Genomic DNA, 12,173 nt, shown 5'->3' on the forward strand with positions numbered 1-12,173 from the left:
CTTTGTTGCCCTCCTTTGGGCACTCTCTGATAGTTTTCTATCTGTCTTTTTTTGTGGCACCCAAAACTGCCCCCAGCACTCGAGGTGAGGCCACCCCAGAGCACAGCAGAGCAGGACAATCCCCTCCCTTGCCCAGCTGGTGATGCTGTGCCTGATGCCCCAGGACACTCTTGGAATCCTGGCTGCCAGGCACAGACCCAAAAACCTCAGGACATCTGCAGTGGCCAGGCTGCCCTTGTCCCTCAGCCCTGCGCTGCTGGGGCATTGACACAGGTCTGCGGGGTGGGGTAAGTGAGGGGAGCCCTGTTGTGCAAAGATACTGAGGAAACAAACTTCTTGGAGAATTTTCCTGATGCTGGATGAAGCAGTTGCATTGGAACAGAAATTATTCTTGCAGTTAAAATTTGCTGTCTTCTTAAAGTCTTTGGATTGCTTCCAAAAGAAAATTTCTCCCAGTTCATTTATTCATTTTCAGGAAAGTTTCCACTACTTAGAGAAGCTGTATAGAACATTTATTTATGTCCTAGTTCTATTTAACTTATTTTTTTCAGTTGATCAATTGTTGTTTCCCCGGTAATGTGGCTGGAATTGGCTAATGTACGAAATGCAAAATATGTGGCTCAGCAATGGGTTCTTTGCATTACCAGGGACTGTGTCTTTATGAGGTTTGAGTACTTAAAGATTGCAAGGTTCATTTGGCAAAGGATTAATAGAAATGTTCAGATCCACCTGCTTATTTTCCTCAGGTAACTCTGCAAAACAGAAACAAGTTATGAGGGGAAAAGGGGAAATTTTCTCTTTAATTAAATTATGATCCACTGTAAAGGTTGAAGTGGTGTGTTACTGTGGCATCTTTTACAGAATGACTGAAGGGTTGAAAACTTAATTTTTGTGACACGAAGAGAGAATGTCACATGAATCATTCCTTGTCAGCATGACCAGGAGCTGTACCAAACGAATCCATCATTTCTCCAATCTTCAGAATGTAATTTTTCATAGTCCTTCATTTGAGGAAATTAATTGGAAATTAATTAGAATTAATTGAAAATTGCTGTCATGTTTTACTGATCAGGAATGGAAGGACAAGGCAAAAACACCTTCTGCTTCTTCATCTGTTACCATCAATCCCAGCAATAAATAGAAATAGGTTAAAAATTGGTTTGGTGTTTTTTCAAGTTGATTGAAATATAGAATATTAATTACTTATGCATAGAGTAATTACTCTGACTGTTAATTCAGCTGGTAATAGAAATGAAAGAGTGCAGTGAATTGCTTGTGTAGCACAGAATTTGCCTTTCAGGATGAGTAGTTTCAGAATTGCAGTGCTGGACCATGGAAAGCCACAAGATTGCATGACACTCTATCTCCTTTAATAATGCCACATGAAATTGGAGGATAAAAATTAGTAAGAAATTTTTTGTATCAAGAACACTTGAAAATTGAGGAGACAAGTATGTGAACCAGAGATAAAGATACCAGAGAAGATTAAAGATGCCAGAGTCCATCACATGTCCCACATCCAGCTCCTTTTCCCTCCCTTCAGCTGCCACTGCTTCTTGAATAAATCACATGAGGACTGATCAAGGAACATCCTTAATTTTACATAGGTTAGTTGTTTTCAAAGAAAATATTTGCTAAGATTCCTGCAAATCTAATCTTTCCGTATTAAAAGTAAACTATTCCTAACTGGATGAATAATCAAAGCTGCAAAGTGCTTATGTTTGGGTAGCTAATCAGAGCTTCAAACTGCCTCATTGCTTAGAGCTAGACACACTTTCACGTTAAGCTGAATAATTAAAATGGAATGTTTTTCTGTGCAAAATGAGCTACTCAAGGCCTAATTTGCAAAATATTTTAGTGTTAGCAGCTTGAATCCTCTGTGAAGATAGGGAGGAAGAACTAAAGAGCCCTGTAAGCATCTAGGCTTTGAATTAGGATTTGTTTTCTGCCAGTGGAAGTTCAGCTTTTCAAAGTAATCAAAACTGGGGGAAGATATCTCTTAAACAGTGGCTGTCTCAGAGATTCCATCTGTTTCAGCTAGGAAAGATTAAAAATAAATCCACACAATTAGGTGCACCTGCTTTAGTCAAAGTATATATTAGAGTAATGGAGGACTTGGTAATTTTTGTCACCAGTGCTGGTACTTGTGGGAGTGCTTTTCAATTCACTTCAGACACAAATCAGGGTCAGCAGACAGCGTGAGTGTGTGTGGGGAAGGGGACCTTCAAAGCAATTCAATGCTTCACCCGAGACCTGTAGGAGAAAACATGCAACATCCAGATATGAAGTGACAGAAAACAGATATGAGCAGCATGGAAGGACAAAAACCCAACAAACCATCAACAGGCATCTGGGTCAGGACTTGAAAAGGCAGAAGTTTAATTAATTTCAAACCCAGATAATTAGCTAGATTTTTTAGCCATGATAATTTGGAGTGTAATTTGTGATGTCTTCCTATCATCACTGCTGAAATTGAGTTTGAACAAACCCACTTTCTCTCTAAGAAAAAAAAGGCAATCCATCTAATTGAGCAAAGAGTACTTGGGTGCTGCAGCTCCTCTTCACTACGTTTAGCCAAGTACTAACTAAAGCAAAGGTACTCTTGTTTTCCAGTCCTAATCTCATCTGAAAATCCCCTTGCATTTCAGATGTGCCAGCACAGATGCAGGGGGGACAGAATTCCTTCTGCATGATGGTGCTTCTGCCCGTGGAAACAATTCCCCTGCCTGTGCTCAGTATTACAGAGCCCGTGCAGGTCCCTGCCTGGCTGCACTCGCTCCCAGAGGTGCCAACAACCAGCGGTGCATGTCATGCAGGGAGGTCCAGCTCCTGGGCAAGACTGAGCCTAGGGATATCATACCAAGGGTTAAGTTTCTAAAATTTCCACAGACAGCCTGATTGCCAAGGCTGGTTATAGCCAATCTTCACTGTCATGCTGTTTAAAAGTCTCCTCCAGGTCCATGCTGGTGTCCTTCCCATCCTCAGGCACTTCCATGCTGTCTCTGCTATTCAGTCAGACTCCAGACTGGACACAGATTACACCCGTGTGTATTTAAGTGTTTAGTTAATGATATGCACACTCTTTGGAACAAATTGTTCCACACTTATTAAGAAGAGAGAAGTCAATCTTGTTTCATAGAAATTTCTTTGAGGGACTTCTGACACTGGTGTGAAAGAAAAGTAGCTCTGACTAAAGATGTCAGAGCTTTGCCTCAGCTGTGGCATTACTAGGGTTTCTTTCCTCCTCTCAGTATCTTATTTTGGTAAAATTTATAGAAAACATACTTTGTAGAGTTCTTCATGTCACTGGCTGGAAATCAATCAATGTAGAAAACCAAGAAAAAGCTAAACTAATTTTTCATTTAGTAAGAATATATGTTTTTTGATTTAGTTGAGAGCACAATCAAGCTGAGAGAATTCTTTATACTTTCTGAAAAAATATATATCTTCCAAATATTCAGTGAATAACAATTCTAAATAGCACTTAAATGCCATGGCATATCAAAGGATTAAAGATTTATCTCGCAGAGAATGAATGGCTGGTGTGCAACATGCTAGACATGGTCTTTTGTGGTGTCACTGAGCATACCACAGAAAAAACATCAATTCCCTTTTGCAAATAAAAAGCTGAGAAAAAAGAATGTGGGTAAACCAGGCTGCCAAGATCCATCTTTTTTGATGTTGTGAAAACAAACTCCTGTCAACTAGAGCTTCCCCAGGTGTCACAGAAAGGAAGGTAATAGGTTTATTCCTACAGAGGTGATACTTCTAGGACATAAAAGATCTCTCTTTTGTGCTTCTTCTCAGGTTCAGCCTGGTTTTGTTTGTTTGTTTGTTTTTTGTTTGTTTTTTTTTCCCTTCTCCCCTCAAATCTTTGTAGTAGTCCACTGCCTGTACAAACCTCCACAGGCAGACAAAAAGCAATCTCTCATGGGCTGGTTTCCTGACTCTCTAGGCACATGAAAACCACAAAAATATGTCTCAGTTTTGACTGTCTTCAATATTTTCTTCTGTTCTGGCAGCAGAAAAGGAAAATTCTCTCTTACCAGAGAATTATTCCTTGGAATGAATGCACACCTGGTGGTCTCTGAGTGAGGGTTTCAGAGGGCAGGGCAGAGCTGGGAGGAACTTCCCTGGCCCCACAGCAAACAGCAGCAGGGACAGGTCAGAATCCATGCAGGGAGAACAACACACTGGAAAGGAGAGATTTCCAGAATAAATGCATTTTCAGATTTCAGATAAAACACTAAAACACCCCAAAGGTTCAAAATGTGCTGTTTAACTCCTCTCACAACAAAATTTTTCTGTGAGCTTCCAGGCTTTCTAGGAGAATACCACCATCTCTTTTCAGCTACTTAACTGAGGAACAATCATAAAGAAAAACCTAAACCCCATCAGGAGAACCAGGTGGGATGAAAGTTCCCCTACTTTCACCCATTAGTTCTCCTAATTTCACCATAAATTTTAGCACATCTTCATTTATGGTGGAGTTGGATATTCTCCACTAGAGTAACTGCTTCACTAAGAAATGTTTAATATTGTAAATCAAAAACCTTTCTAAATGTAATTTATTGAGAAAGCAGAAAGCTTTATCTCTCTTGGCTTTTTTCAAACAGTCCTTCCTCTTGTTTTCATACACAGCTACAGAGATTAACTCCAGAACTCATCTGTTAACAGTGTTGATCTATACCCAGTTCCTTGGTGCTACTTTGGCCTCATCCTAGAAAGGCTAAGTGTGTCTGTGAGAAAGTCTGAATCCTTTCCAGGAAGGACAAACTCTAGTAAGTGCTAAAAATCTCTAGATTTCAGTCTAGAAAGTGCTGTAATCTGGGATATGACCCTGTGTTAGGTGTGCCTGAGCCAGCATATGCCAGGGAAAAGGCAACCCATGCATCCATTTCTTCCACTGACTCACAAGCACTTACACACTGCTTATCTCAGACAATGCCAGAGCAGACTGAAAAAATCAAGGCTTAGCATTTTCCTTTGGGATCACTTTTTAACCCTGCATCAATAGAATTTGAGCCCAAGGGAAAATCCAGCAAAATACAATTTAGCATGAGAACTGTGGCCAAACAGGTGCCACCTGAACCACCTCTGCCAGCAGAGGAAAACATCTCATGGTTTCACCTACCTGTGTTTAAAACATTAAAATGAGAAGAAATAAACAAGCTCTGCCAAGCAAGACATCAATCTCGTGTTTATCAGCAAGCACATTAAATAAATGGCTCTACATAAATAGGAATCACTAAATCCTCCAGTTTAGGCAGCCAATTGAAAAGCAGTGTGAAGATACAATTCATCCTCAATAACTGGTAGCTAAATAATTTCTATATAATTTGTATATAGAGCTAGGTGTACAGAGTACTTTACAAATACATGGATCCCAAACAGCTGATGATGTGAAAGGCTGAACTTGCCAATATTTACTTTCTGGCATGCAAATGAAAGTCAGACAAAATCCCTAGCAGCAACAAGAAGTGAGATCCATATGGAGAATATGAATTGAACCAAGTAATTGATGGTTTATGTAATATCTTTACAAGCAAGAGCTTTCTGTGCATATTGAATCTTGACCTATGTTTGCACACTCTTAACCTGAAGATTTCTAATAGATTTTAAGTCTTTAGTTTGTTGAGGAAATCACTGGGTTCATAAGTTCCTGGGATTCAGTGTCAACAAAACAGCTCAAAAAATTAATCTGTCTAATAATATCATGGGCAAAAAAACCCAAGCAAACCAAACCAAACCAAACCCAGCATCCAACGAAACCAAAATAAAACAAAATAAACCAACAAAAAACCAACCAAAAAACCAGAAACCCACAAGCCACCCCACAACCCCCAAACCCCCCCGCAAAAACCAGACCAAACAAAACAAGAAAAACAGGAGGTGGCATCTGTACAGGATGGCCACAGAGTATGTATTTGCAAACAGAACAACTCAGAATTTGATGTAAAAGAATACAAGTAGAAAGAGAAATCAGAATGGATATGCACAATTATTTCATCTAAAGATAAATGCATCCCCTATCGTCTCCCCAGTAAAAACAAAAACATTAAAAGGCCAGATATGTACATGTATGAAAGAATGCTTGTGAAGACAAGTTATTGACAGTCACATCAACAATGGGTTTGAGCAATCTGTTGAGACTAGAGCACATTCTTCACGTTCACCATTAGACTCAAGTCTATCCAGGCTGAATTGGAGCTGGCAGAAATGCTCAGCAAGAGCATCAACACTCCATCATTTAACAGCAATCCTGACTAATCCAGGGCGTCCCAGCTGACTAGAGATCAGCAAGTGTGACAGCCAGGGACACAAAGGCTGGGAAAGAGGATCCAGGGAACTACAGACCTGGCAGCCTGAGCTCAGTGCCAGAAAAAGTCATGGAGCACATCATCTTGAGTGGCATCACATGGCACAACAACCAGGGGATCACTCTCAGCCAGCGTGGGTTTGGGAGAGGCAGGTCCTGCTTGGCTAACCTGATCTCCTATGACAAGGTGACCTGCTTGCTGGATGAGGGAAAGACTATGGATTTTGTCTGCCTGGACTTCAGAGAGACCTTTGATGCCAGTTCCAATAGCACTTCCTTGGAAAAGCTGGCTGCTCATGGCTTGGACTCTTCAGGTTACTGGGCATGTTGAATGCTGTTGGTTGTATCAGTTAATACCTGATTACATCTCCTTATAAATTCAGCAATGCCACTCTCCAGTCTCACATGAATATGATGTGATTTTTAATATTCCTTCAGAGTAAATCTACACAAACAGTGTGATGCACTAGTACTGTTTACCATGCCTGTTCCTTTTCTTTCCTAGGAAATACAACATTAAGAAGTCCCACTCATGTGGGTTAGGGCATATAGGCCTTGCAAAGTCTCAGCCTAAGTGCAAAGAAACCACTACTGAGAACCTTTGCTGGGCTGTTTATGTTCTGCTGTGGAGAATTTACCTTTGTGCAGTTTCCAGTGCATGTCTTTCCTGATAAATGTTTGGTCTTCTGTCAAAGACACAGAAGGAATCTTGTATATACATTTATTTTTTTTTTTAATGAAGATGAAAAGCCAGTATTTTGTGATTGGTGTCTCTAAAGGATTCTTTTAATTACTCTAATTCAGTAATTAAAGAAGTTAATATTGATGTTAATATAATATTTTTAGAGGCTAAGACAAAAAAAAATGTAAACAGCAGGAAACATACTTAGTGTTTACAGTAGCTACAGAACAGCAGAATATATAAAAATAAACAAGCTCATTTTAATCTTGCATGAATTTCAGTCTTAACAGAAGCCCCAATCTTTTTTCTACCTTTTTAAAGGTATCTTCTCTGAATTTTTAAGCTGGATGCTGGCCAAGTGTTTTGTCTTTCAAATGTTTGTTTATTCATTCAGCTGGTTTCTTAAAGCACCAGCATGAGAACATCTGAACCCCAGCAGGCTCATATATATCAAAGCTTAGAGTTATTAATTTCCCTGAGCAGTAGAGCCATTTGTAACCCACTGCCATATGGCTCTCTTCTCTTCTCTCCTCATCTTCTGTGCACATTTGCATGCAAATAAACACATATGATACTCAATTTATTTAAAATGCACCCTTGTCTTCCTCTGAATAATTTTCTCAGTTGTCAGTAATCATATACCCTGTTGCCACTCAATTTTAATGGGAAAAATTTAAAACAGCTTTAAAGAGAATGTATCTTCCTTGGCCTGGCTTTTGAAAAATTTCCCTGAATCTGGGTTCTGTGCTGTCACCACAGGAATTGTAACCCACACCAGAGCTAAAGGCACAAAAGTTTCCACCATTAAAACAGAGGAGGAAGTGAAAGCTGGCTCAAAAGGGACATTAAAGCAACACAGCTAAGCTCAAAAAACTGCACTGTCTCTCACAGAAACCCTTTGGACCAGACCTGCTCACACCTATCATGCTGCCTTTAAACTCATCCTCTTACAACTCTTCAAACCCATTCCCAACATCTTTTAGCCTCCACTCCTCTGCCCCTGGAAACATGTTTAAAGTTTACCTGTGCACATAGATGAGGAAATCCTCCAGCCACCCCCCAGTGTGCAATTCAGCAGTTCGCTCTGGGCTGTTCAAGCACACTCCCTTTGCCTGGGTGTGCCTGAGATGCACAAACACATTGCCTGAAGCCCAGGAGGGCTCAGTTTTGCCATTGTCCTGGTTTGGGCTGGAATAGAGTTAATTTTCTTCCTGGTTGTTTGTGCTGCGGTTTGGATTTAGGATAAGAATAATTTTAATAACACACTGATTTAGTTGCAGATGAGCAGGGCTGACACTAAGGCAAGAACTTTCCAGCTTCTCACCCTACTCTGACATTAAGGAGGCTGGGGGTGCACAAAAATCTGTGAGGGGACACAACAGGGACAGCTGACCCCAAATGGCCAAAAGAATATTTTATATCACATGGTGTCATGCTCAGCATATAAATCAGGGAGAAATCTGGCAGAGGACTACTGCTCAGGAACTGGTTGTACACTGGTCAGTGAGTAGTGAGCAATTGCATTTTCCATCACTTATTCTGTACAACAACAACAAAAACAAAACAACATTTTGTTGTTGGTGGTGGTGTTATTAATATTATTATTATTATTATTTTGTCTTCAGTTTCTGTATTATTAACGCATTTAAATCTTAACCCACAAATTTTACTTCTTTTCCCCTAATTCTCTTCCCCATCCCACTGGCAGTGGGGAGTGAGGGAGTGGCTGTGTGGAGTTCAGCTCCCTGCTCTGTTAAACCACGACAGCCACAACCACACAAGGCAAACCCTGGCTGTGGTGTGTGGCTGTAACTCCCAGCAGATGACACTTTCCTCTAATTGAATGGCAGAGACACCAAGAGCTGGGCACAACCTGGCAGGTGACAAAGATGGAACTGTGCCATTTGGTACCAGCACCTCAGCTGGCTACAAAGCCAGCAGCCCACAGCTGAAGGGCACAGGGCTGCAGAGAGCACAGCACTGGCTGCCTGTCTGCTCATAAAAAAGCCTGAGGAAATGTGCACCCAAAAGCAGGTGCTTAAGGGAAATGAGAGATGGACAGATTGAGCTTTGGCCTGACCACTTCATTATATGATTTATATCTCACATCCAACCACACACATTTCAGAGGAATGTGCTGTGGGTATGGACACAGCTGGACATCACTGGTACAAATATATTATTGTTTTAATTCACACATTCAGAATCTCTGCAGAGCTGTAAAGCAGGAGGGGCTGGGTTCTGCAGCATGCTTCTTCCCAGGCTATAATCTTGCTTTGGAACAATGAGGGCTGCTAAACTCAGGAGTATCCAGAAGTGGTGGGATTTGAGCATCTGCACTCAATTTCCATTGGTAGGCTGCTTTTAACAGGATGCTTTTAAAGCACTATGAAGTTCTCCCTAGTCCTCTCTGCCCTGGGGACTTTGACCCCTGCCAGTACATAGGAGGCAAACTCCACTTTCTTAGTCAGTATCACTTAAGATTGCAAAGTGAACTAGTTCTTATAGGTTTCAAGAATTTAGTTCATATAATGAAGGCAGAATAACCAACTGAAAACTAAATGAGAAGTGCTAATTATCTCCAGTTCTGAATTAATGTTCTCATATGTTTGCTTACAAATCTGTGAATAATTCCACCAGAAAATGTGAGTTGTGGGAATTCATTAACTGTAAACATTAATCAACTTGTAGTCAAAACCATGTAACTGATTTGTCATGGTATAAATTATATTAGATATAGAACTGTATCAAGAATCTACTGTGTGCTCTTTCCTTCCACAGCAGACACTGCAGTCAGTCAGCAACTTAACTTATTTCTGTTATCACAGAAAACAGACAATGGAAAATAATTTGAGATGGCAGGTAACTGAGTAAGAGCACCAGAGTGTGGAGATACATCAGATGGATTCACACAGAGAAATGTGCTCACAGCTCCCTGTTTGAGCACCTGAACCTCCCAGTATGTTGAATTATATGGAACTCAGAGAGTGCAGCCATGCAAACAGACACAGTGAACCTATTAAAATACCCTGACTTCACTTTTCCCCACGTCCGAAGGGAAGACCTGGCTGTCTAACCACGTTGCACACTGATTTGTCCCTGAAACCCAACTGAATCAGTGACAGATACCCTGCTGTCCCCATGGCATTAAGAAACATGAGGCTTAAACTTTGAGGATATTGCATATTTCTTTATAGCACAGGAAAACGTTTCTAAAAGCAGAAAGAAAAACATTATTGGTGTACTTCCCGCCCCCCCCCCAAAAAATAGTGAAAAATTAAAGCAATCTGAGTTTTAGGTATTTTCGGGGAGGGGGGGGCGTTATGTGTTTCTTTGTTTGGCTGGGCTTTTTGATCTGGGTTGGTTTTGTTTGTTAGGGTTTTTTTGTCTTTTTTGGTTTTGTTTTTTCTTTTTTAAGGTACATTTTATCAGATATCACACTGGATGCAAAGATGCTCAGAACTGTGTTGCTAACACCTGCCAATTCTTACAGCTTACAACTATTAATTATATATTAGGTAACTATAATTATATACATATACAACTATTAACTGATTTTTTTCAGACAGCAGCAACCACCTGGAGCTACACCAGGTAAGCAAAAGGACAAAACGAGTGATTCCAATCACACCAGCATCCAGGCAGTTTTACTGATGACTTACCCTTGCCACATGCAAAGAAAATTACAACAGAGGAGGTCTTGGTAACAAACAAGTTCTCCTTCTGACTGATCCAGCTGCTTTGAATAGATTATTGCATATATCCCTAGATTTTAAAAGGGAACCTGTGTATGTTTTATCTTGCCTAAACAAGCTTATTCTCCTGTGAAGACAGGCAGAGAGTGTTCAGCCCAGAGAAGAGATAGCTCCAGGGAGACCTTAGAACACCTTCCAGTACCTAAAGGAAGCCTATGAGAGAGCTGGAGAGGCACTTTGGACAAGGACATGCAGTGACTAGGACAAGGATAAGGATATTAAACTGAAAGAGGCAGGTTTAGATTAGATATTAAGAAGAAATTATTTACTGTGAGGATGGTGAGGCACTGGAACAGATTGCCCCGAGAAGCTGTGGATGTTCCATCCCTGGAATTGTTCAAGGCAGGTTGGATAGAGCTCTGAGCAACCTGGTCTAGTGAAAGGTGCCCCTGCTCATGGCAGGAGTGTTGTAACTAGGTGATCATCAAGGCCCTTTCTAACCCAAACCGTTCTAGGATTCTATAATGATTCTGCACAGATTCTCATATTTTTACTCTTTTTAGAATCTGAAATTGCAACTCATGAAAATGTCTTTAAAGCATCCATTTTTACTTCTGCTCAGATGGTCACCAACCCTTGATCAAATCAAGAGCCTGAGTCCCTGGTCTCTTCATGACTGGGTACATCCATCTTGTTCCTCACGCTCATATTTTAGATACCACATATGCAAGCGTAATTCAGTTATTCAGAAATTCCCACAAATTGCTCAACCTTAAATTACCATAAGTTACTCTACACTTAATACGGGGGACACATGCGACAGAAAGAATGAGTAACTTCACAGAGAAAAATCATTAAAGGCCAATCAGCTGTAATTTCAGTGCTGAAAGTGACTGAATTAGCATTCAGTGTGTCTTATTTCTTTTCCCTCTAAACATCACTTATTTTGATTGATGCATTTCACTTATCACATCTGCATCAATTCTGTCAACTTGAGGCATCTACTCAATATTTGGCCTCTGAGCTGTTTAAGTTTGGGTAAAATGAAATACTGAAATATCTCATATTTAATCCTCAGCAGAAGAAACCACCACAGGATTAATGACTGATGTTTTCACATGAAGCAGTTATCATGACATTACAACACATGTATGGCAGACTCAGGTTAATAAAGAATCCACACCACTGTCAGTAAAGTCAGAAGATTCTCCTCTCCGAAAGCCTCCTCATCTTCCCCCGTACCTTAAGGCATTATGAATTCATACAGGTGTGTGCATTTACAGATGAAAATACAAATATACACACACACAAGTCCTGCACATTCAGAATGCAACTAATACATTATTGACATACACTATTAGAAAGTGTATATTCACCAAAGCACAATGAAAGTCATGTTCTAAAATGATTAATTTTTTTTTAAATTTGCTTTCCTGTGTATTTTCTTGAGAATTCCTTGCAACTGACATTAGATTGC

Source organism: Passer montanus, unplaced genomic scaffold (assembly GCF_014805655.1).
Source record: "Passer montanus isolate IOZ18808 unplaced genomic scaffold, ASM1480565v1 scaffold19, whole genome shotgun sequence".
Lineage (NCBI taxonomy): Eukaryota > Metazoa > Chordata > Aves > Passeriformes > Passeridae > Passer > Passer montanus.